The following is a 21,680-nucleotide window of genomic DNA, read 5'->3' as shown; positions in this document are numbered from 1 at the left end:
TGTGGATGGGGATATGAATGGGGATGGGGTTAGGGTTGGGGGTATGAATGGGGTTGGAGAATGATGGAGAATCATGAGCAACGTGAGCATTTTCAAGGAGGAGCCGTCATCTTCATTTTCGGAAAAATGAAGGTCTACTGGATTATAGTCGCATAGACCAACTGCTTCTCGACCACCCGCAGTAGATATCGGGATAATCACAACAATTTTGAGATGAGAATCATGAGCAACGTGAGCATTTTCAAGGAGAAGCCGTCATCTTCATTTTCTGAATAATGAAGGTCTAATGGATTATAGTCGCATAGACCAACTGCTTCTCGACCATCCGCAGCAGATATCGGGATAATCTCAACAATTTTGAGATGAGAATCATGAGGGGGTATTAATGGGGATGGGAATATGAATGGGGTTGGGGGTTGGGGATGGGGTCAGGGATGGGGTTGGGGGTTGGGGATAAGGTTGGGGTTGGGGATATGAATGGAGATTGGGTTGTGGATATTAAAGGGGATGGGGATATGAATGGGGATGGGGTTGGGGGTTAAGAATGGAGTTGGGGAGGGGGGTATGAATGGGAATGGGTATATGAATGTGGATGGGGATATGAATGGGGATGGGGTTAGGGTTGGGGGTATGAATGGGGTTGGAGAATGATGGAGAATCATGAGCAACGTGAGCATTTTCAAGGAGGAGCCGTCATCTTCATTTTCGGAAAAATGAAGGTCTACTGGATTATAGTCGCATAGACCAACTGCTTCTCGACCACCCGCAGTAGATATCGGGATAATCACAACAATTTTGAGATGAGAATCATGAGCAACGTGAGCATTTTCAAGGAGAAGCCGTCATCTTCATTTTCTGAATAATGAAGGTCTACTGGATTTTAGTCGCTTCGACCGACTGCTTCTCGACCACCCGCAGTAGATATCGGGATAATCTCAACAATTTTGAGATGAGAATCATGAGCAACGTGAGCATTTTCAAGGAGGAGCCGTCATCTTCATTTTCGGAAAAATGAAGGTATACTGGATTATAGTCGCATAGACCAACTGCTTCTCGACCATCCGCAACAGATATCGGGATAATCTCAACAATTTTGAGATGAGAACCATGAGCAACGTGAGCATTTTCAAGGAGGAGCCGTCATCTTCATTTTCGGAAAAATGAAGGTCTACTGGATTATAGTCGCATAGACCAACTGCTTCTCGACCATCCGCAGCAGATATCGGGATAATCTCAACAATTTTGAGATGAGAATCATGAGCAACGTGAGCATTTTCAAGGAGGAGCCGTCATCTTCATTTTCGGAAAAATGAAGGTCTACTGGATTATAGTCGCATAGACCAACTGCTTCTCGACCACCCGCAGTAGATATCGGGATAATCTCAACAATTTTGAGATGAGAATCATGAGCAACGTGAGCATTTTCAAGGAGAAGCCGTCATCTTCATTTTCTGAATAATGAAGGTCTACTGGATTTTAGTCGCTTCGACCGACTGCTTCTCGACCACCCGCAGTAGATATCGGGATAATCTCAACAATTTTGAGATGAGAATCATGAGCAACGTGAGCATTTTCAAGGAGGAGCCGTCATCTTCATTTTCGGAAAAATGAAGGTATACTGGATTATAGTCGCATAGACCAACTGCTTCTCGACCATCCGCAACAGATATCGGGATAATCTAACAATTTTGAGATGAGAATCATGAGCAACGTGAGCATTTTCAAGGAGAAGCCGTCATCTTCATTTTCTGAATAATGAAGGTCTACTGGATTTTAGTCGCTTCGACCGACTGCTTCTCGACCACCCGCAGTAGATATCGGGATAATCTCAACAATTTTGAGATGAGAATCATGAGCAACGTGAGCATTTTCAAGGAGGAGCCGTCATCTTCATTTTCGGAAAAATGAAGGTCTACTGGATTATAGTCGCATAGACCAACTGCTTCTCGACCATCCGCAGCAGATATCGGGATAATCTCAACAATTTTGAGATGAGAATCATGAGGGGGTATTAATGGGGATGGGAATATGAATGGGGTTGGGGGTTGGGGATGGGGTCAGGGATGGGGTTGGGGGTTGGGGATAAGGTTGGGGATAGGGATATGAATGGAGATTGGGTTGTGGATATTAAAGGGGATGGGGATATGAATGGGGATGGGGTTGGGGGTTACGAATGGAGGTGGGGATGGGGGTATGAATGGGAATGGGTATATGAATGTGGATGGGGATATGAATGGGGATGGGGTTGGGGGTTAAGAATGGAGTTGGGGATGGGGGTATGAATGGGAATGGGTATATGAATGTGGATGGGGATATGAATGGGGATGGGGTTAGGGTTGGAGGTATGAATGGGGTTGGGGAATGATGGAGAATCATGAGCAACGTGAGCATTTTCAAGGAGAAGCCGTCATCTTCATTTTCGGAAAAATGAAGGTCTACTGGATTATAGTCGCTTCGACCGACTGCTTCTCGACCACCCGCAGCAGATATCGGGATAATCTCAACAATTTTGAGATGAGAATCATGAGGGGGTATTAATGGGGATGGGAATATGAATGGGGTTGGGGGTTGGGGATGGGGTCAGGGATGGGGTTGGGGGTTGGGGATAAGGTTGGGGATGGGGATATGAATGGAGATTGGGTTGTGGATATTAAAGGGGATGGGGATATGAATGGGGATGGGGTTGGGGGTTAAGAATGGAGTTGGGGATGGGGGTATGAATGGGAATGGGTATATGAATGTGGATGGGGATATGAATGGGGATGGGGTTAGGGTTGGAGGTATGAATGGGGTTGGGGAATGATGGAGAATCATGAGCAACGTGAGCATTTTCAAGGAGAAGCCGTCATCTTCATTTTCGGAAAAATGAAGGTCTACTGGATTATAGTCGCATAGACCAACTGCTTCTCGACCATCCGCAGCAGATATCGGGATAATCTCAACAATTTTGAGATGAGAATCATGAGGGGGTATTAATGGGGATGGGAATATGAATGGGGTTGGGGGTTGGGGATGGGGTCAGGGATGGGGTTGGGGGTTGGGGGTAAGGTTGGGGATGGGGATATGAATGGAGATTGGGTTGTGGATATTAAAGGGGATGGGGATATGAATGGGAATGGGGTTGGGGGTTAAGAATGGAGTTGGGGATGGGGGTATGAATGGGAATGGGTATATGAATGTGGATGGGGATATGAATGGGGATGGGGTTAGGGTTGGGGGTATGAATGGGGTTGGAGAATGATGGAGAATCATGAGCAACGTGAGCATTTTCAAGGAGAAGCCGTCATCTTCATTTTCGGAAAAATGAAGGTCTACTGGATTATAGTCGCATAGACCAACTGCTTCTCGACCATCCGCAGCAGATATCAGGATAATCTCAACAATTTTGAGATGAGAATCATGAGCAACGTGAGCATTTTCAAGGAGGAGCCGTCATCTTCATTTTCGGAAAAATGAAGGTCTACTGGATTATAGTCGCATAGACCAACTGCTTCTCGACCATCCGCAGCAGATATCGGGATAATCTCAACAATTTTGAGATGAGAATCATGAGGGGGTATTAATGGGGATGGGAATATGAATGGGGTTGGGGGTTGGGGATGGGGTCAGGGATGGGGTTGGGGGTTGGGGATAAGGTTGGGGATGGGGATATTAATGGAGATTGGGTTTGTGGATATTAAAGGGGATGGGGATATGAATGGGAATGGGGTTGGGGGTTAAGAATGGAGTTGGGGATGGGGGTATGAATGGGAATGGGTATATGAATGTGGATGGGGATATGAATGGGGATGGGGTTAGGGTTGAGGGCATGAATGGGGTTGGGGAATGATGGGGATGGGGATATACATGTGGATAGGGATATGAATGGGGATGGAGTTTGGGTCGGGGGTATGAATGGGGATGGGGATACAAGTGGGGATGAAGTTGTGGATATTAATGGGGATGGGGATGTGAATGGGGTTGGGGGGTGGGGATAAGGTTGGGGAGGGGGGTATGAATGGGAATGGGAATATGAATGGGGAAGGGGATATGAATGGGGATTGGGATATGAATGAGGATGATATAAATGGGGATATAAATGGGGATGAGGATATGAATGGGATGTGGATATGAATGGGGATAGGGTTAGGGATGGGGAATGATGGGGGATGGGGATATGATGGGGATGGGGATATGATGGGGATGGGGATATGATGGGGATGGGGATATTAAAACGGGTTGGGGTTATGAATGGGGATGATTATATGAATAGGGATGGGGAAATGAATTGGATGGGGATATGAATGGGGATAGGGTTAGGGATGGGGTTGGGGGAATGATGGGGAATAACTGGGTTGCTATGTCAACTGTGACATAGCAACTGGGTTGCTATGGCACATGGTTGCTATGTCACAGGGTTGGAAGAGTTGACATGGTTGCAAGGTGGACATGGCAACTGGGTTGCCGTGGCACAGAGTTGACATGGAGAGTCTACTGGATTTTAGTCGCTTCGACCGACTGCTTCTCGACCACCCGCAGCAGATATCGGGATAATCTCAACAATTTTGAGATGAGAATCATGAGCAACGTGAGCATTTACAAGGACAAGCCGTCATCTTCATTTTCGGAAAAATGAAGGTCTACTGGATTTTAGTCGCATAGACCAACTGCTTCTCGACCATCCGCAGCAGATATCGGGATAATCTCAACAATTTTGAGATGAGAATCATGAGCAACATGAGCATTTTCAACGAGAAGCCGTCATCTTCATTTTGGAAAAAATAAAGGTCTACTGGATTTTAGTCGCATAGACCAACTACTTCTCGACCATCCGCAGCAGATATCGGGATAATCTCAACAATTTTGAGATGAGAATCATGAGCAACGTGAGCATTTTCAAGGAGGAGCCGTCATCTTCATTTTCGGAAAAATGAAGGTCTACTGGATTATAGTCGCATAGACCAACTGCTTCTCGACCATCCGCAACAGATATCGGGATAATCTCAACTATTTGGTGATGAGAATAATGAGCAACGTGAGCATTTTCAAGGAGAAGCCGTCATCTTCATTTTTGGAATGATGAAGGTCTACTGGATTTTAGTCGCTTCAACCCACTGCTTCTCGACAGCCCGCAGCACCACCGGGATAATCTCAACAATTTTGAGATGAGAATCATGAGCAACGTGAGCATTTTCAACTAGAAGCCGTCATCTTCATTTTCGGAAAAATGAATGTCTACTAGGTTTCAGTCGCATAGACCAACTGCTTCTCGACCATCCGCAGCAGATATCGGGATAATCTCAACAATTTTGAGATGAGAATCATGAGCAACGTGAGCATTTTCAAGGAGAAGCCGTCATCTTCATTTTCGGAAAAATGAAGGTCTACTGGATTTGAGTCGCTTCGACCAACTGCTTCTCGACAGCCCGCAGCACCACCGGGATAATCTCAACAATTTCGGGATGAAAATCATGAGCAACGTGAGCATTTTCAAGGAGAAGCCGTCACCTTCATTTTTGGAATGATGAAGGTCTACTGGATGCAAGCGCACCGATCCGAAGAAAGAAAACTAAAGGAAAAGCCTTATCCAAGCCAGTCATCCGTTTTATATGCTAACTGACGTGCCGGACGGTAAAATTCCGTGAAGTGCACAGGCCTCAACAACGTTTTCAAATCATACCAAGTTTTTCTCGGTCTTATTCTCCTATTTCCAACATAATTGTTAGATTCTTAGAAATTAATTTCCCAGTCAATATGATATTTCGACCCGATATATGTTTCACCATTTTTGTAGTGAATTTATTGACCATCTTTATGATAATATTCTTCTCCGTTTTATCCTTCAATAGTGAGGAAGCAATGACCCTTGTGGAAGCAATGACTCTTCTCCAGTTATCCTTTGACTGCGCTGCACGTAGAGCTCCAACCACCAAGGTGCCTGCTGCTTAACTTGATCGGTCCATCGTGTGCGTTCTTCCTCTCCCTCTCTTCCCCTCCAGGCTACCGATCACAACCAGTCGTTTCAGGCTATTCTCACTGTCATGATCAACGTGCCCAAAGAACTGAAGAATCTGTCGTGTACAGACATTAGCCAGAGTCAAGCCATCCAAGTGTAACTCCTAAGGAATGCACTCGTTGGTGCGTCTAGCTGTCCATAGGATTTGGAACATGCGCCTCAAATATCAGATTTTGAAAGCGTAATTTTTTAAATATTTTTTTTAGATAATGGTAGACTAGAAAAATCCATTATATGAATCATAAAACAGCATTAAAAACTATGCAAATCGTTTAATTTTAGTGCTTGTCTGTGCCTAACGGCGAAAAGTAATAAAATGCATAATAATAGCGATAAAAGTCGACATTTTAAATGTCATAGTCACGACTTGATACTATAATAAAAAGTCGGCAGGATTTATTACTACAAATGTGATTTTTATCACTTGCAACGTTGCATTTTGATACATACACTCGTGCAAGATCCATGAGTAGTAATCAGAAATAATAAATAATATGTCTGAGAAGTAGCGGTAATTTTCCACACCACGTTGCCATTTTGCGTTTAAAGCCCTCATCCACTCGGCGACGATGATTTTTTATTTTATGATTTGAAAAAGAAACAACTCTAAATGAACGTCTTAGGCGGCTGGAGGCGTTTTTTTAAAATAATTATAAGTTAGAAAATTAGAAATTAGTTAATTAGAAAATTATATTTGCCTATTATGTACAAGGATTTATAGCATATTACTTTGTATGTCTTAAAATGATAGTAGATGTGTATAGTTCATAATAAAATAATAAGGTTGATCCCTAAAAACAATACAATAGTGGCTGGAGGCGTTCGACATGTGGCGCTACAGGCGCATGTTCGGATTCATCAGTCGGTGAACATGTAGGGAACAACAAGGTATCAACCAGGGCTAAATGATTATAAATTTTGCTCAAAAATGCACTTTCAATTTGCACACAAAGGCCGGATTATCAGAAAAATATAGGCAAATATGGATTTATAGTAAAATAAACAATACCTGAACTCAAAAATGACATTGTAATAAACCGTACAAAACCTGTAATTATTTAAAAAGAGCAATGCAATAATACATACATATCGTAGTCGTACAGGAGAAAGTGACCAACTACCAAAATGTGAAATGCTGCGAGATGGCGCGAGTGTCATTGTAGAATTGAGTAAAATGGCGCCATTTCCGTTGCTCCAACGTCTGAATGGCATCTCCAGTAATACTGAGTGGGAGGGTGGACCATAGACATTAACAAATAGAGCCGCCAAATTTACCAATGTAACCAATATACATCAATAATTTACCAATGTAACCAAAGTCCATCGTTTTTGTGACGTCATTCATTACCAACTTACGAAAACAACGTATCTACGAAGACGAATTTTCCAAAAGAAAATGATGAATGAAAAAATTTATTATATCGGCTGTTAAAAACACAAAACGAGTCTAATACAATACTTTATATAGGTTGAGTATGTTAAATTAGATATTCCTCCCGTTTGAAAATGAATAGATCATTTACGTACGCCATTGTTGCACGAAATGAGCGATATATTTTGATATAGATACGATCGCAAAATATTGCGCCAGCAAAGTGGTCGCAGGGCTTAAGGCACGACGGGCCTCTCGAATGGCGGCCTCCGATTGGCCGTCCGGGTCGCGCCTTCGTGACGTCACGGCCGTGTCGCGAAGGGAAAACTGGTTCCGAGAAAATTGACGAGGCAAAATGCACGTTATTTACGCGCAAAAGCGGGTATTAAGGTCAAGAATCGTTCGACTGGCACACTGGCCAATTCGGATTTGAAATCGACAAGAAAATCGTTAAATTTTCGCACACCCCTTTCAAAAACGTCATTTATCAAAAAACTTGATATTTCAGGAGATCGTTTTTAAAGTTTAAAAATATAATAAAATGTATTTAAAATAAAAAAAAAATTAAGTCACTTACTAAACTGTGCAACAGATCTTTTTAAATGGGTAAAACCTGACTGTTTTTTCTCAATTCGAAAAATATTAAGTATATTTTCTGGGCATTCTGAAAACATGCACAACTGATCGTTTTTAAAGTTATAAATATAATGAAATGTATTTAAATAAATATCAAGCCACTTATTGAACTTTTTACTGTGCAACAGATATTTTTAAATATGTAAAACCTGACTGTTTTTTCTCCATTTGAAAAATATTAAGTATATTTAAAAAAATCAATTAAACAATACCGTTTCTTCAAAATGCAAAAACAACACTTTTCTTTCATACGAATGGGGATGGGGATATGAATGGGGGGATGGGGGTATGAATATGGATGGGGGTATAAATGGGAAAGGGGGTATGAAAGGGGGTATGGATGGGAAAGGGGGTATGAAAGGGGAAGGGGGTATGAATGGGAAAGGGGGTATGGGGATATGAATGGGAAAGGTGGTATGGGGATATGGATGGGAAAGGGGGTTTGGATTGTAAAGGGGGTATGAAAGGGGAAGGGGGTATGGATGGGAAAGGGGGTATGGATTGTAAAGGGGGTATGGAAGGGGAAGGGGGTATGGATGGGAAAGGGGGTATGGATGGGAAAGGGGGTATGGATGGGAAAGGGGGCATGATAAGGGAAGGGGGCATGGAAAGGGAAGGGGGTATCGTTGGGAAAGGGGGTATGGATGGGAAAGGGGGTATGGATGGGAAAGGGGGTATGGATTGTAAAGGGGGTATGAAAGGGGAAGGGGGTATGGATGGGAAAGGGGGTATGGATGGGAAAGGGGGTATGGATTGTAAAGGGGGTATGAAAGGGGAAGGGGGTATGAAAGGGGAAGGGGGTATGGATGGGAAAGGGGGTATGGATTGTAAAGGGGGTATGGAAGGGGAAGGGGGTATGGATGGGAAAGGGGGTATGGATTGTAAAGGGGGTATGAAAGGGGAAGGGGGTATGGATGGGAAAGGGGGTATGGATGGGAAAGGGGGTATGGATTGTAAAGGGGGTATGAAAGGGGAAGGGGGTATGGATGGGAAAGGGGGTATGGATGGGAAAGGGGGCATGAAAAGGGAAGGGGGTATGGATGGGAAAGGGGGTATGGGGATATGAATGGGAAAGGGGGTATGGATGGGAAAGGGGGCATGGAAAGGGAAGGGGGTATGGATGGGAAAGGGGTTATGGATAGGAAAGGGGTTATGGATAGGAAAGGGGGTATGAATAGGAAAGGGGGTATGGGGATATGAATAGGAAAGGGGGTATGAAAGGGGAAGGGGGTATGGATGGGAAAGGGGGTATGGATGGGAAAGGGGGCATGAAAAGGGAAGGGGGTATGGATGGGAAAGGGGGTATGGGGATATGAATGGGAAAGGGGGTATGGATGGGAAAGGGGGCATGAAAAGGGAAGGGGGTATGGATGGGAAAGGGGTTATGGATAGGAAAGGGGTTATGGATAGGAAAGGGGGTATGAATAGGAAAGGGGGTATGGGGATATGAATAGGAAAGGGGGTATGAAAGGGGAAGGGGGTATGGATGGGAAAGGGGGTATGGAAAGGGAAGGGGGTATGGATTGGAAAGGGGGTATAAATGGGGATGGGGGAAGAATGGGGATGGGGGTATGAATGGGGATGGGGCCAACCCCAAGGGTTGCAAGCAACCCGGTTGCTATGTCAACCCGGTTGGCTATGTTAATTTAAAAAATGTTTAGATTATCCCCAATTGCTGCGCGACTACGGCTGATGCCATGACAAAAAGACACAGAGAACTAGTAAAAATCACAAAGAACTAGTAAAAATCTGAAAGAGCTAGTAAAAATCATAAAGATCTAGTAAAAATCACAGAGAACTAGTAAAAATCACAGAGAACTAGAAAAAATCACAGAGAACTAGTAAAAATCACAAAGAACTAGTAAAAATCACAGAGATCTAGTAAAAATCACAGAGATCTAGTAAAAATCACAGAAAACTAGTAAAAATCACAGAGAACTAGTAAAAATCACAGAGATCTAGTAAAAATCACAGAGAACTAGTAAAAATTATAGAGAACTAGTAAAAATCACAAAGAACTAGTAAAAATCACAGAGATCTAGTAAAAATCACAGAGATCTAGTAAAAATCACAGAGAACTAGTAAAAATCACAGAGAACTAGTAAAAATCACAGAGAACAAGTAAAAATCACAAAGAACTAGTAGTTGAGATTATCCCGATTGCTGCTGCGGGTGGTCAAGAAGCAGTTGATAGAAGCGACTATACTCCGGTAGTCCTTCATCATTCCAAAGATGAATCAGAACCTAAAATTTGGCGGTGTTTTGACACTGTTTGCGTAATCTGAGGGCATGTATGACTAGATGTATGGATGTGAAGGAGGCGAGGAGTGTATGTCAGGACAGAAGAGTGTGGCGTTCCATCCTTTCTGCCCCTACCCCTGCGGGGAAACGGCGTGGTGGTAGTAGTAGTATTTTTATATAACGGACTTTCGGCTTTAACGGACACCCCTCCCCCCAATTAGTCCGTTATATCGAGGATTTACTGTATTATTGTATTACTGACCTAAGCATTTCCAAGTATAAAACAAGTATTTCTTGTAAAGATAATGCCTGAATGTGCTAGAACCAACAAGGTGGACTTTCAACACCCAAAACCATACAGTCATTCATTCTTGGCCCGTATTTCGTAACCAAAACACACGATCTCGCGACTTATCACACGTAACCTTTGATTACGCTAAACCTAGAACATGTTTAATCCGTCTTATCACAGCATAAGGTTAAAATAACAAGTATTCGTTGATAAATCCAAATAATCGAAAGTCCAGATAAGATATTCGTGATTCACGGTTGTTGTGCAGTCGCGTGACGTCACCTCGGGGGCTCGTCCCGTTGCTGATGCAATCCGCCTCGGAAAGTAGCAAGGCAAAAGTAGTTTTACGACAAGTGGTCGTGTCCAGAGGCATTTGAGAGCGATGTCGTGTGAAAAAACACGTTCTCGAATGTGGGCACGGTATCCTACCACGTTCGCATCGTATGTACCTGATTAGGGTTGCCATCCGTCACGACATGTTGATAAAATATAGACGTAAAGGGGTTCAAATCAAGAAACATTTTTTTTAAATGTTTTAACCCACTAATACTGGCTTTAACAACTGAACTTAATACATGCAATAGACTAGCAAACTAACCAACCATCACGCCGCGGTAAGCACAGAGATTAGAACCCACGCCAATCTTTCTTTGTGGACAATATTCGCCCACATTCACGCATCTCCTCATACATCGCTCACTCCTTTCAACAACGTCATATGTCAAAAAAATTGATTATTCAGGAGATCGTTTTTGAAGTTTAAGAATACAATAAAATGTATGTAAATGAAGGACCTATAACCTGAGGACGAGAAGAGCTGACACCAACAGTCTACAAGGACAATAAGCTGGCATGTAGCCAGGAAGAAGAGCTTGTGATACTGCTTTGCATTCTTTCCTTATATCACTTTTTTAGATGAGAGTTGCATTAATTATTTACCTTGCTTTTCATGTTCAGGGTTTATAGATTTTTTGACATTTCATCAAAGATGAAGAAGAATATGGAAGTCTGGGCATTTACGGGACTGACGACCGTCATAGGGTGGTTTAAGTGATCACTTTACACACGTGTAACATTCACCAATTCTACCCATTATTGACAACCACACTACTCAAATTCTTGGAAGTTCTATATATATATAAACCAATTTTGAAACGTTATTCTTGAATCACTAGAACTTCACTAGAAACATCTATTGGTGAGATGAAAAGAAGCTTTTTATTGAGCAGAAACTCTTTTATTAGTGTGTGAGGTCCGAATCCTGGATTATAATCACACACGTGAGAAACGCCAGAAAATATCATTTTTATTTTTATTATTTAAGCTTATAATTTGACTAGATAATTTATTTACAACATTTTGAGTATGTCCAAATACTTGTTCACAAAATCTGGATTATCTCCAATTACAGGAGTTATTTTCATATTCATTTTTGACATCTCAACAAAGATGAAGAAGAATATGGAAGTCTGGGCATTTACGAGGCTGACGACCCCGTAAATATTTAGGTTTATAGATCATTACGTGGATTTTTGTTTCTTCTAACTAATTAAACATATTTTTATTTGAATCTGTGTTGGGAACAGCAGGGATAATCTAGTGTGGGCCAATCAGGAACTTGTCAGCATTTGCTCATTGCTGGGAGGAAACCACGTTGCACTGCTCAGGAGAAGCCGGACTGCTGACTGTCGTCAACAGACCTTCCATTTCACTAGAAGAAGGTTCGGCATTTTGTATCCTAGCTTGGTTTATGGTACCAATGTCCTTCGCTAGTTTTTACATGTCGCTCACTCCTTTCAAGAACGTCATAAATCAAAAAACTTTATTTTTCAGGGAGCGTTTTTAAAGTTTAATAATATAATACAATATTTCCAAAATAAATATCAAGCCAGTTATTGAACTTTTTACTGTGCAACACATCTTTTTAGGTAAAACCTGAAGGTTTTTTCTCCTTTTGAAAAATATTAAGTATATTTAAAAAAAATAATTAAACAATACCTTTTCTTCAAAATGCAATGACAACACTTACTGCCTGTAGCAGGTAAATATTAAGTTTAAAATATGCCGCTTTTTCAGGGATATAGTACATTTTCTGGGCATTCCGAAAGTACAACTGAAAATTGACGGTTTTTGATTTATGACGTTCTTGAAATGAGTGAGCGATGTGTGATACGAGTACCAACTCTCGTGACAGTTCCTTGTGAACTATCACGGATAGGTGATAGATACCCAGGCTCCTGCAACGCGCCTCTACCTTATATCACCATTCAAACATCTATCATACATCGTTCATGATTTTCGAGAATTTTTATGATTTTGTAAATTGTATAAGAGCCAGTGTTTGATGTAGAACGTGGCGTCTAGACGGACAACATGATCCATAGTAAAACAAGGTTGTATTGTTTGCGTTAGTGTGTGCAAATACGTCTAAGGCCTCTCTTGGGCAAGACAGTTCATTGTAACATAAATCTAGCGTCAACAAAGAAAATACAATAACTCAACATAATAATCATAATTTGTCCGCCTCCGTAGTGTAATGGTCAGCATGCTCGGCTATCGTTCTGGAGGCCCCGGGTTCGATTCCCAGCGGGGGTTAAATAAATATAAGTGATTTTTTCACTCTGATATTAATTCAATACTAACCTGGACTGGTACTAGAAGCGGAGGGCTGATCACCTTTCCTTCATGTATTAACGATCAAGACAACACTGCGTTTATATGATGCAGTGCCCTATGCACCATTGGGGTGCGGATAAGGGTTTAAAGAAGAATATAATAATAATGTAATACGATATAAAACTACTTAATATAATACGATGTATTTTTTTTTTAAACTGCTTTCAATAACTCTTTCAAAACCATTAATTTATTTCGAATAAAAACTTATTTTCTTAATACAAAAACGGGATGTTCAGCAAAAACATGCAATTACGTTTAATGTTACCTGGGTTTAAAGAGAATCAAGTTGCGGGCTATCGAATGTCCTAATACACGGTACATATATCGCTCACTCCTTTCAACAACGTCATATATAAAAAAAGATTTTTCAGGAGATGGTTTTTAAAATTTAAAAATATAATACAATGTATAAAAAATATATATTAGGCCCCTTATTGAACAATTTTACTGTGCAACACATCTTTTTAGGTAAAACCTGAATGTTTTTTCTCCACTTGAAAAATTCAATATTAAGTTAAAAATATGCCCGTTTTGCTGGTATAGAACATTTTCTCGGCATTCCGAAAACACGCACAACTGAAAATTGACGATTTTTGATATGTGACGTTGTTGAAAGGAGTGAGCTATATGATCTAGAGGCTGATCCATTCCACGACGATCAATTTATTCTAATAAATACACCACAATAATTTATGCAATCGAATCCCAAGACGCAAGCCAACTATGTCAAGAACGGATTCTGTCACGATCCGCGATCTTTGGGTGCCATCGACTCTGTGTGACACACTTGTCTTGTAACACCGATTAATAATAGATCTCCGACCGGTGTAAATTTATCGCACGCATTTTCCGATCGTTTCCACCTTTTGGTGGTCGCGCGTAGTCGAATCGACCGCTCGAATAATGCAGCACTTAAATGTGTACTCTGAAACGTAAAAATTCGGTCCGCGACCGGCTGTGCAAGAAACCAGAGTTTGTCTACGCTGAATATGAGGTACATGTGTACTTTATTTAGAATATATATATATATATATATATATATATATATATATATATATATATATATATATATATATATATATATATATATATATATATATATATATATATATATATATATATATATATATATATATATATATATATATATATATATATATATATATATATATATATATATATATATATATATATATATATATATATATATATATATATATATATATATATATATATATATATATATATATATATATATATATATATATATATATATATATATATATATATATATATATATATATATATATATATATTTATATATATATATGTATATATATATATATATATATATACATATATATATATATATATATATAATTCAGTCCGCGACCGGCTGTGCAAGAAACCAGAGTTTGTCTACGCTGAATATGAGGTACATGTGTACTTTATTTAGAATATATATATATATATACAGTATCTACTCAATGAATTAGGGCCACGCAGAATTTCGCGCAATTTCTCAATTCAAACAGGAATAACTCAGAGAAAACCTTGAATAAAACAACATTGAATTTTATTTACACATGAACACTTTATTACGCTTAAATTATGCATATATATTCATATAAATATAGTTAGTATTTAGTATTTCCACCTTTGGCAGAAATAACTGCCTCAATTCTTTTTGGCATACTTAAAATGCACTGTTTTATCATGTTTTTTATTTCTTCGTCTTCTGACCGAATTTTTTGAATATTTTTTTTTAGACAGTCTACTGTCGGATTTGGAAATGAGTTTACCTTATTTTTTAACATGCTCCATACGTTTTCTATAGGATTAAGGTCCGGAAAATTTCCAGGCCAGGGGAGCAAAGGCAGATTTTTGTTAGACAAAAATTTTATTATTGATTTAGCCCGGTGGCAAGGTCCTGGCCCTGCATGAAGGTGTATGGACCTTCTGTTGGGTCGAGTGTATGGTAGAAGGGCAATAAAATTCGTTCGAAGACCTGCTTATAGGAATTTTGGTTCATTGTTCCTTCCACGAAAAACAACGGCCCAGGTAAATTGTTAATAATACATGACCATATCATTGTTGCAGGGGGGTGTTTGATAACTTTTACCACACAGGCCTCATTGTAACGTTCCATTGGTGTTCTCCTGACGAATCGACGGCTCTCTGTCACGGCTTCTAACCGGCACTCATCACTAAAGATGACCTGAAAAATAATGAAAATTTAAGTTTAATTCAAATATATAAGTTTATTTACTAAAATGATATGTTGAAAATTCAATTTAAATAAATACCTTTTTCCAATCATCTACCGAGTAATTTCGATGTAGCCTGGCCCATTTTAATCGATCCGCTTTCATTCGTGGTGTCAATTTTGGTACTTTTACAGGGCGCTTGCATTTCAGATTTACTTCGTAAAGACGTCGCCTCAGTGTTGATACCGATATATTTATACCCTCTTCTTCCAATTTTATTTTTAATGTTTTTGCTGATGCACTACGGTTTTCTAAGGCACTTTGAACGATTTTTCGATCAGTCCTCGGTGTTGTTTTTCTAATCCTACGACAGTTCTTTCGCCGATTGCTGGTGGCGGGTGACTGATTTTTTATTGATTTTGAAATTCTGTCCACTGTTTGACGAGAAACGTTTTCTTTTTTTGAAATTTCTCTATTAGATAGTATTTCTAATTTCAGTAGCACTATAACACTAGACTTTTTTTCCTCGGAAATGTCTTTACTTTTTCCCATTTTGTCCTTTTCAAAAAAAACACTTGTGTTTACAAAAAAATTTTATACTTTATTAACTGAAATTAAAAATTAAGTTTTTTTCACAAAACACGATAACTATATAACCTCTCTGAACAAAACAACAACCAGAACTCAAGAAACTTCACTAATAAATGAGATAAGACTATTTTTTGAACTTTCAATTATCTGTCTACCTGTGCTAATTAGAGACCTTTCTCAGAAAAAGGGTTTGAAATTTTGTAAAGGCTTTAATGATCCAGGTATATTTTACATATTATTGAAGGTAATATACATGATATTAGATATCAATAGAAAACTTAAAGTATTTATGTAAAATAAATATAATAATCCAAAAGATTTCAGAGTATTCAAAAAAATAATGGGTGGCCCTAATTCATTGAGTAGATACTGTATATATATATATATATATATATATATATATATATATATATATATATATATATATATATATATATATATATATATATATATATATAAATATATATATATATATATATATATATATATATATATATATATATATATATATATATATATATATATATATATATTTATATATATATATATGTATATATATATATATATATATATATATATATATATATATATATATATATATATATATATATATATATATACATATATATATATATATATATATACATATATATATATATATATATATATATATATATATATATATATATATATATATATATATATATATATATATGTATATATATATATATATATATATATATATATATATATGTATATATATATATATATATATATATATATATATATATATATATATATATATATATATATATATTATTTATTCAATATTACGAAGCGGAGGGCTGATCACCTTTCCTTCATCTGTAAACGATCAAGATAACACTGCGCTTATATGAAGCTGTGCCCTTTGCACCATTGGGGTGCAGATAAGGGTTTTTATTATTTATTATTTATGTATATATTTATATATATATATATATATATATATATATATATATATATATATGTATATATATATATATATATATATATATATATATATATATATATATATATATATATATATATATATATATATATATATATATATATATATAAATATATATATATATATATATATATATATATTATATATATATATATATATATATATATATATATATATATATATATATATATATATATATATATTTATATATATATATATATATATATATATATATATATATATATATATACATATATATATACATATATATCGTAATTTGTCTTTTTGAAGAATATGCCATATGTACATAAAATAATAATAAATATTAATAAATTTCCTCTTTTTTTCAGTTTCAATAATAAACATTAAACGGTATACAGGTATATTATGGTAGTGTGGCCTATTATTCCTCAATTTACCTTATATGCGTGCCGTCTATATAGGCAGAAAAACAGTGCCTATCTTAACTTGACCCGCGTGACATAAAAACGCAACCAGTACCTTATCCTACCTTACTAAGTAGTACCTGGCTTACCTATCTCTACTGCCTACCATAATTAATTCGCTGTGTACGCCACTGCTCATATATACACCTAGATATTTAGCTAATGTATAATAATATTATAAAAACAACAAAAAGTATTTCGCGAAGTAAAAACTTAGTGGTTAAACGAATAATAATTCCTGGCGATTTTGTTGTATAATCAAATAAGCTATGATAAAAAATTAATGTAATCGATTTTATGTAGGAACATTGCGAAATTTGGTTAGTGAAATGTTGTACGCGCTAATCGCAGTACAATATGTACCGGGTGTACTCAAAATCACAGACAATAATTAATATAACAACACAGGCCATGCCTAAAGAGCCATAATACATAAAATAAAAAGATAAAAAATGTTTAAAAAATGTATCTTTGAAAAATAAATAGTAAAAAAAATCAAACTTTTGAAAGAGAAAAAAACATTCATATATCTTTGAGATTATTTAAGAAAACACTTGTTTTTTTACCACTTGAGTTTATTTACAACATTTTGAGTGTGTCCAAATACTTGTTCACAAAATCTGGATTATCTCCAATTACAGGAGTTAATTTTCATATTATTTTTTGACATCTCATCAAAGATGAAGAAGAATATGGAAGTCTGGGCATTTACGGGGCTGACGACCGTCATAGGCTGATTTAAGTGATCACTTTACACACGTGTAACATTCACCAATTCTACCCATTTTTGACAACCACACTACTCAAATTCTTGGAAGTTCTATATATGTATATGAACCAATTTAGAAACCTTGTTCTTGAATCACTAGAACTTCACTAGAGACATCTATTGGTGAGATGTAAAGAAGCTTTTTATTAAGCAGAAAATGCCGTAAATGCCCAGATTTCCATATTCTTCTTCATCTTTGATGAGATGTCAAAAAATAATATGAGTTTATTTGAAGACTAGTTTCGGAAGCTAAGCTTCCGAAATTCAGGTCTAAATGTAAAGTGTTTACATTTAGACCTGAAGATGGAAGCTTAACTTTCGAAACTAGTCGTCAAATAAACTCAAGTGGTATAAAAAACAAGTGTTTTCTTTAATAATTTCAACATATCTTACCACAAAGTAAATGCCGAAAAAATAAATAAAACTTCATCTTTGAGATTCCAAAACGATTTTACAGCACCAAAATGCAATACCAAACAAATCCAACAGAACTTCAAATAAAACAAAATAACAACTATGTATTTTTTCCACATTAATTTTATTTGACCGGCAACCGGGTTTCGTCATAACCGACATCATCAGACTGGTGATGTCGGTAACTACGAAATCCGGTTGCTGGTCAAATAAATTTCGTGTGGAAAAAAACTACAAAGTTGTTATTTAAAACTAACTAACTAACCATCACGCCGCTTCTCCGCAGGGGTAGGCAGAGAGAATCGAACGCCACACCACTCTGTCTTTGCAAACATTCTTCGCCTCTTCTACATTCATGCATCTCCTCATACATACCCGACGATTATTACGTTAGTTGTTATTTTATTCTTTAAAATGCAGTTCCACCAAGAAATTTCAGTACAAAACTTAAAAGAACTTCAAATGTTTGGGAACCAAATATTTCAATAACAATAACCAATGTTAATTGAAAAAAAAACAAAGAAGAAGAAAAAACTATTTTATCATTCGTAAGTATGAACCACAAACAATGAGTGTAAGTCTTTCTCCAAGCACAAGAGCTAAGTCTCTTTTTGGGAAAGCAACAGTAAAAATGTCATTTTTTCTCTAGTACCTAGTACCTACTTTTATAACATAATCTTTTATAAAAATCTTTGGCCTTCGCTTATGGCAATACTGAATAATTTAAAGTGTACATAAAATACAATGTATTAACTGAGTTTTTATACTTCAAAATCAACCATATCCAAATGAATGAATTTGAGAAAAAAAAAAGATTTTTTATTTCATCGTGCGCGGTAAGTCAATAGAAGGTAGAAAAAACTTTTGACTAGTATTTGAGCAAGCATAAAAAAAACAGTATTCGATGCTAAATTAATTTTTAAATATTTTATTTTCACCAGAATTTGAACGCTAATATGCGTAAACAAACTTTAAAAAAAAACAGAGAAATATTTGTGTTTTTATTTTATTTTTATTTTATTGGAAGGAAGAACAACAGTTACAATATATGATACATCAGAATACAAAAAAATAAAATCATGAGTGCCAATTACAGTTCTTCACAACTATGTATAAGAGAGGTCTATATAAAGGAAGAGACATGAGACAAGGATGAGATTTTTTTTTTATTTACACAAATATTTTAAATTCATACTACATATTTCTGTGAGCCTAAGAGGCTCATTATTAGAAATAGGTATCAAATTGTGGTAGAGTGGGTTCGAACCGAGAAACTCTGACTTAAGAGTCCGCGACACTAACCACGAGACCACAACCCGACACTAGTAATTATAATAGTTCATTGTGATGTATTGTAAAAGTATAACTATACATATCATGAGTTCTCAAGAAATATTTACAAATAATTTGAAAAAAACAGTGTATTAAAAAGTCGACAAAACTCAATATTTTTTTGTTTAGTGTATTTTTTGTCTTGTTATATTTTTATTTATCGGAGTTTCACTTAATTTTTGTATTGGAAAACAGAGTGTGTATTAATTGTTTGATTTACGTAAACCCTCCTATAACGTTGAGATAGGTTCCCCGCTATCGGAGGGAACGTTTCAAAGGATTAATGTTTTAAATTCTATTATTACATTTCAACCAGCGGAAATGAAATGAGTCATTATTAAATTAAAATACAATCTTAAAACATTTACCTTCCCATAACGTGCCCTCCGATAACGCGGTACCTATCTCAACGTTATAGGGGAGGTTTATATTATTTTAGACATTGCGCCATATATATTGGAGTTGGCGTAATAAATACCTCGTCGAGCCACACTCGACGTTACGAGAGGTAAGGGTAAAATTGTCTAGCCAAAAAAAAAATTAAGCGATTTAGTAATGAAGTAAAATGTATCTCTTTAAAAAATATGTCCAAATATTAATCGCTTTTTATTTGGGGATAGATATTTTTTAACGTAGTTTAAACCCTGTTAAATTCCTTTCAATTCTGGCAGCCTTAGTGCAAAATTGGTTTAGCAACTTTTTTGCAGATCTCGACTTCAATTTTTGTTATCCCAATCAAATGATAATCGTTTTGCACAACCTTGAAACAATGTTTCATGAACGTATTATTTGAAAAGCGTTACTTCCGATTCTAGGAAGTAATAACACCGTGAAGGTAATCTAAATTATACTTTTTACGATTACATTTATTTGCTCTTTTTATAATCAGCAATGACATGTTAGGAATATAGTAATAAAACTTAACTAGAGCGCTCTACACACAGCTAAATATTGACTTTGCTACATTTTTATTTACACAATACGAGCACGTACGAGTTTGCCGGAAAATATTATGAAAACACGTGTTGAAAACATCGTAAAATATATAAATAAATGTATTATATCTACATACCTTCGGGCGCTGCGGGCGTTTTGAGACGATGAAAAGTCACGCGAACACAATTACACTGATTTTATTCACCGTACGGTAGCACAGTAGGCGGGACGATTGTTTTAAAATACATTTGCACAACACATCGCGACGCGAAGAAAGTATTTACGCCAAGAAAATGCCGAAGCGCCGGCCGTCTGACAGCTGCAAACAGAGAACTGCAGTAAGGCGCCCGCGTGCAATTGCAGCTTTCTACAGCAATTTTACTTTTAAATTGAAAGCTGACCGAAAACGCCTTTGACTAGAACCCAAACGCTGACATTTTTAACACGACAATAATTCAATGTCAAGTTCATGCTTGCACCGGAAACGTGAAAAAAATCAAGAGAGTTGTCAAACGTCAAATTTGAAAACAGCTGTTTTTAAGTTACGGCCGCCATTTTTACATAATGCTGCCAGTAGTCTGAAAAATTCAAATTACTAATGGAATGTTAAGTACTATGTAGGTACTTACGTAACCAGGTCCGAAGAAGTACCTACCTTTATATTTTTTTTAAATAATGAAAGTGGAAATAATAAAGCTATTTTCACGTTCACTCATTATTTTAGATTTTAGAAGACATTTATTCATATTTTATATCGGTACTTCGAGGAGTGGAACTAA

The 21,680-nt window shown here is 36.9% G+C and overlaps 1 protein-coding gene across 1 annotated transcript in view; it reads right to left on the bottom strand.

The window, feature by feature from the left end:
• Window positions 1–21,429, bottom strand: part of Treh (Trehalase) — a 127,209-nt gene extending 105,780 nt beyond the window's left edge. Inside the window, exon 1 of the mRNA XM_088264157.1 lies at window positions 21,038–21,429. The gene's annotated coding sequence lies outside the window, so the exon portion shown is untranslated. The remainder of the gene's footprint in view (window positions 1–21,037) is intronic.
• Window positions 21,430–21,680: the final 251 nt, after the last annotated feature.

This window comes from Brachycentrus maculatus, unplaced genomic scaffold (assembly GCF_059751285.1).
Source record: "Brachycentrus maculatus isolate JH-2025_06_01 unplaced genomic scaffold, ASM5975128v1 h1tg000216l, whole genome shotgun sequence".
NCBI lineage: Eukaryota > Metazoa > Arthropoda > Insecta > Trichoptera > Brachycentridae > Brachycentrus > Brachycentrus maculatus.
This window is presented reverse-complemented; position numbering and strand designations above follow the sequence as displayed.